Source organism: Tupaia chinensis, unplaced genomic scaffold (assembly GCF_000334495.1).
Source record: "Tupaia chinensis unplaced genomic scaffold, TupChi_1.0 Scaffold144378_1, whole genome shotgun sequence".
In the NCBI taxonomy this organism is placed as follows: Eukaryota; Metazoa; Chordata; class Mammalia; order Scandentia; family Tupaiidae; genus Tupaia; species Tupaia belangeri.
Genome location: NW_006204238.1, coordinates 2,320,154 through 2,325,979, shown reverse-complemented (window position 1 = coordinate 2,325,979; position 5,826 = coordinate 2,320,154). Strand labels below are relative to the sequence as shown.

Genomic DNA, 5,826 nt, shown 5'->3' with positions numbered 1-5,826 from the left:
AAAACATCATCCAGGATACTTCAATTTTTCCTTCAAGTGACCCACTTCTTGCTTCTCAATCAGTACACACTAATGATCAGTTCAACCAAAAGCATTCTGCCCTTTTTCTGTGTTTTACTTTGACACTCAGTGAGGCCTGTAACAAATTTCACCTTCTCCCTTAGCCCACACACAGCTTGTCTAGGCTCACATAGGAAAGCGATGGCACACCCATGTTTTTCCTGCAGAAATCAGACTTGGAAGGGGAGGAAGCCAGGCCTCAGGGGTCCTCTCTAGGCTACGGGAACCTTTTGGACTTGGGTCTTGCCTTACTACTCCAAGCTGGGTGACCCATTTCAGCTCCACTCTAAATTCTCCTTAGACTCCTCCACTGTTCTGATGGGCTGCCATGCTGGAACTGCTCACGATGCAAACATTGATTCAAGGAAAGCTGCCCCGAGCCTTCATGGCCCCAGTCCTCAGCCTGGACACTGATGGAGCCAAAGGCAGCCCAGGAGAGGCTGATGCTGCTGACTGGGGTCGACAGAGTATAGGAGCTACAGTGCATCTGCAGAGTGTGAGCCTCGGGAAATGCTCATCCACCACCCACACCCAGAGACTGAGATTCATCTCATCATGGACCTCTGCACTCCTGCTAGCAGAACCCACCCTGGGTGCAGCCACCCTAGCCAGGCAAGCACTGCTGGCAGTGGGCACACAGAGCCGATGGTCAGAGCACCTCTGACCTTGGCCAGAGCCCTGGAACTGCCCTCTTCACAAGGAGGAGCAGGAAGTCTTCCCAAGAGCTCTTCCCTTTTATGTTCCTCTTTTTTTTTTTGCTAGTGGATAAAACATTTTCAGTAAAATTTACACACATGATCAACATGGTCTTCAGTTTTCCTCTTTTGGTCTAATAGAAGGCAAGGGTGTTTAGCAGAACTTGAAGGCAGAGATGCCACAGAAGACCTGGCAGGGAGGAAGGTTTTAGGAAGGCAGAAGGACTCTAGATCCTAGCCAGTTTTCATCCCAGGTGGACTGGGAAGTAGGGTGGGGTAGAATAGGTTGAACTGACTTGGAAGTTGCTGGGATTGTTGGAAAAGTTGGACCCCAGCTTCCCTCAAAGGTCCAAGTGACAAAAGGATCCCCCTAGGGACACAGGTCCTTGGAAACTAGAGGGCCAGAGAGCAGAGGGCTGTGTGTGCGCAGGGAGCAAGCACCCTCTGCAGAGCCTGTGCAGGGGACTCTCCAGTGTGCCCCTGCGGCCCGGCTGCAGTTGCTGTTCTCACCGCCTGTCCTTTGCCCTCGGAGACTGCCAAGCCGCTCTCTTCCTTGGCTCCCTTCTTGTCTGTTTTTTTTTTTTTTTCTTTTTTCTCTAAATTTTCTCTAGTCACACACCTTCCAAATGCCACATTCAGTTCATTTCTTTATAAGAACATTTAACTCTGGCACATTTAGAAAGTTAATTTCACATGTGGCAGCCGGGTGAATTTTCATGAAGTAAACACACCCATGTACACTTAGATCAGGAAATGACATTAACTAGCCCTTCTCAGTCACTATCCTCCCAAAGGCTGACCAATCCCTGACCTCTAACAACAGAGACTGGTTTTCCTGGATGGGCACATTGTGTGTCCTTGTCCATCCCTCACTGTGAGGTGCGTCCCTGTTGGACAACATCACTGCCTGTTCATTCGAATTCCCATCGAGCATTCCACTTTGTGACTGGGTCACAGGTTCTCAGTTCTGTTTAAAGAAATAATCTCCGTTTTGGAGCCTCTCCAAGCTGGAGGCCTGTGTTGGGTGAAAGGGGCAGACTTCATTGCAAAACCAAGAAGGGCTTTCTCGTCCATGTGGGTACCGTGCTGGGCCTGCCCTCCACACAGGCACTTGCCCAGAGCCTGCCCAGGGTGGAGGGCCACTTTGCAATCCCTTCTCCTCCATTCTCTTCTTGGGACCTTAGTTATGCATTCATATGTGCCCAGCATGAGTTTTAAGCCTCCATGTCCAGGACCCAATCTGCAGTGACCTATGTGGGAGTCCAGCAATGTGACCATTATGCCATCAGCTGGTCCCAATCACCATTCTTTTTTGCTCTTCTTTCATGTTTTTCTATTTCAGTAGTATTATTTGTGTGTTTCAGTAGTATTATTTATATTAATATTGTTGTAAAATAGTAAAAACTGTCCTCCAGAAATCTTTTCATTTAGCAAAATAGAAATTTCATATCCATTTGCAAAACATTATCAGTCCTCCCTCCTTCCATCACCTATCAACCACATCGTATTATCTGTACTGATGAATTTGACTACAGTCAGTACAAAATATGAGTGAATAAACAGTGTTTGTTTGTGAATAGCTTATTTTAATTATTGGTTTCAAATTCGCCAATGTTGTAGCATACTTAGAATATTATTCTTTCGGGGTTTTTTTTGTTGTTGTTTTTGCTATAATGCTATGTGCTCGTAGGTCAAGTGTAAGTCAACTCCAAGGGACTACTCTCCTGTCTGAGGTGTGGGCATTCTACAGAGTTCCCCAAGATGCCGCATGTCACAACAGAGACACTGAAAGAACAGTAGGATGAGAAGCTGCTCATGTCACACAATGGGCACCCTTTTCTGAGACACCAGAACAGAACCCTCTATCGTCAGAAGACTGAGGACCCCTCTTCATTTTCCTTACTGTTCACCTCGGCCTCCTGGCAGGACAGTGCAATAGCTAAGATTCTACTGTCAATTATTTTTTTCTAATTCTTCTGCAAGTTATTCTTGCCCACTGCACTAGGACTTACACTGGGATGTTCAATGATCAAAGGACGATCTGTTCGCTGCACGGAAATGTGCACCTGCTATCCCTTATTGTTGGTGCGGGTTGCACTGAGATTTCTTTTTCATTTTAGTGACTTTCTAGAGGGGAGCTAGGTTAAGGGGGATACCTCCAACTTTAACTCCTTTCTTCCTGATCGTCACAGGAGTGGTCTCCCCATACTCACTCAGTTCCTGTAAGCCTATTTTGTCCAAAAGCATGTTGCTGTTGTTTCATCATTTATTTTCTTTTCTGCCAGATGGTGCAGTGTACTCAAGGGAGTGAGACAGAGAGTAGGAGAAAGCACACTTCATGGTGAAGGGTCACATCACAATCCCTTCTCCTGTATTTCCTTATCCTTTGGGGATTTGGGGCGAGCACCATGCCAGACAAGTTCATGACCTGCCATGCATGGGCCTCAAATGAACAGTTGGCAATGTGGGATCTTAACACCTTATCCACCACCACACATGCTGGCCCTCACACTTTACAATGTGTGCACGTGACCATCCACACAATTTACAATGGTTTCTCACTGAGTGAATCAACTGAACACGTGGGAGAAGGCACGATAACCAAGAGGACACTGTAACCCCCTCCCTGAGGTTGTGACCTTAGACCCAGAAGGATGGTAAGTGACAGTGGCACTGAGGTCTCAGTTTAGGTTCCACTGGCACTTCCTGGAGAGCCTGAGACAATAGGGTTTTGTTCCTCTGAAAGCACAGGAAGCCATAGGTTTGCATGAAGCCCCTGCTCTAGGCCCCAGAGAAATAGCCTCAGGGAAGCTGCTCCTTCATTAGCTCACACCCTGATTTGGAGAGTTGAGAGAAGCCAGTAGATGCCCTCAAATAAACCAGATAACTGCTCAAAACAAGTGATTCCAGTCTACCGAAGTCAGCATTCTAAGGAGGTGGGACTCTAGCGCCTCTTTGTGGCTTCGTGGTAATATCCACCCAAATACTTTCCAAAGCTACCCACACTTAATGGAACTTTTATTTCATGAACATCCTTCCAGCCCAATCTCAGTCCTTATTTCCCTTCTAGACTGTCACCATCATTTATCAGGTAACTGCACAGGGTCACGAGGACATCAGCCACCCTTATCATATAAATTCGGCGACCACTGTTGTACAAAACTCCTTGCTACCCCCCACCCCCACCCCAAGCCTTTCTTCCTTCTGGCCATTAATATCCCCTTGATATCTGCTGGAATACCTTGTCATACATTTAATCTGGGACATTGGGGATGCATTTAATCTCTCCTGCTCTGCTTTCCTCTCCTCTCCTATCTATGAGAGTTCCAGGACATCTTCCCACTCCTGCCCCCATTAAAGGCTCCTCCACTACATTGATATTAAACCATGTCCAAACTAACTGGAGAGAGAGGTAGATAAAGAGGAGAGAGAGACAGAGACAGGGGACAGTTTCCAGAGTCTGGTCAAGATGGGACCTGCTTTCTTCAGGTTTCTAGGTCCTTAATGGTCACTATTACTGTGGACCTGGTCTCTGTCAGGTCCCTATGACTGGGGATCTGAACCTTGGTCACTGAGTGGCTTCACTCACTGAGACTTAGCCCCACCCCCATCATGGCTGCTCCCCAGTGAGACCCCTGGTATTAGTGGCTTTGCATCAGCCATTCTTATGGGTGGACGTGTCTGACCAAGACAGCAGGATTCAGAGACCAGACTAATCGACCACCGCACCCTCTCTCCACACCAGCCACTAGAAATCTTCCCACAAACATGGGTGAGGTTTTCTCCAACTATTGATTGTAGCCAGGTAAAACAATGAGGCCCCTGTAAGCTGGCTGAGACAGGCGGGCTTTGGGCTGTTGACTCTCTTCTGCCCTGGACAAATGAAGACACCCTACCATTTGAGACATTCGCTTGCAAAACCAAAATGTCAATCCAGGGAAGACAGGGAAGGATGGTCTCTTGGGAATCTTATCGCGAGACCAGGGAGACAGGGAACAGTGCTAAACCATCTGGCATCACTCCCCTCTCAAAGGACTGAATTTTTCTAGGCAGATGCACACAGGGGGGTTTCAATTTCCCTCTGGGTGAAGGAACGGGTAGATTAAAGCCACAGGCCTGGTCTTGTCATTTCTTGTCAGAATGGACTCAGTGGCATGGGAGAATTTCAAACGATCTTGATCCCCTGGCTCTCTGCTCGTGCTCCATGAGTGTGTTGGCTCTCGCAAGTAGAACACACTTTGGTTGTACGTTATTTCGTTATTGTGCATTGTGGTCCACGCGTACAAGGTCCATCTTTCGGGAGTGCAATTTGGTCTTTCAAAGCAGAAATCTGGGTTGTAAAAGCACATCAGGGTATAGATTTCCTCATGTTATTAAATATCGTATGACACTGTGCACCTTTACAAAAGATTCTACTGGCATTGTGGAAGTTTCCGTTAGTTCGTATGTGAGTTTGAACAGACACCTTCGCTGAGGCCACTCTGCAGTTACAGGATCCCTCCAGATCATCTATCTCCCCTCCCAGCTGCTCTCCTCTCCACCACCCACAGCCCTTGTTTACAGGTGTCCTCTGGACTGCCTACAAGTTGAGAACACTGTACTTTGACACAATCACCAGTAAAATAAAATCCTCCCAAATAACTAGGGGTAAATTTCAGGAATTAACGATGAGTCATGATCAAGGGAAAAAGCCAATAAAGTTGTTTGAGTGTGTAAATTTTATTGTACTATGTAAGAGAAAGAAACTCATCATTGGGCCCTCAGCCTCGGGCATCCTCCTATTGCCTCAGAGCAGAGAACTGAGCACAAGATCTGGGTGCCACCAGGATTTGCGAGTCTGGCTAAAGTAGGACCTTTTCGGCAAGAGCAGCAGCTTTGTAGGTGTCAAGTTGGGCGTCCAGCTCCTCTGCAGAAAGCTGCTGCTTGGAAGGGTGGCCTGGGACTTGCTGTCCTCTCCTGCTGCCTCGCCAGAAGCTGCAGCCATGGGCTGAACCTCCTGAGTGGTGCTTCCCGCTTAGGCTGCCTCCGTTCCCACTGGAGATGGGGCTCCTCGGCGTATCCCCGGGCGAGG

At 47.7% G+C, this 5,826-nt stretch overlaps 1 pseudogene; it reads right to left on the bottom strand.

Moving 5' to 3' along the window:
* LOC102485588 (THO complex subunit 4-like) overlaps positions 1 to 3,002 on the bottom strand; it is a 7,624-nt pseudogene extending 4,622 nt beyond the window's left edge.
* Positions 3,003 to 5,826: the final 2,824 nt, after the last annotated feature.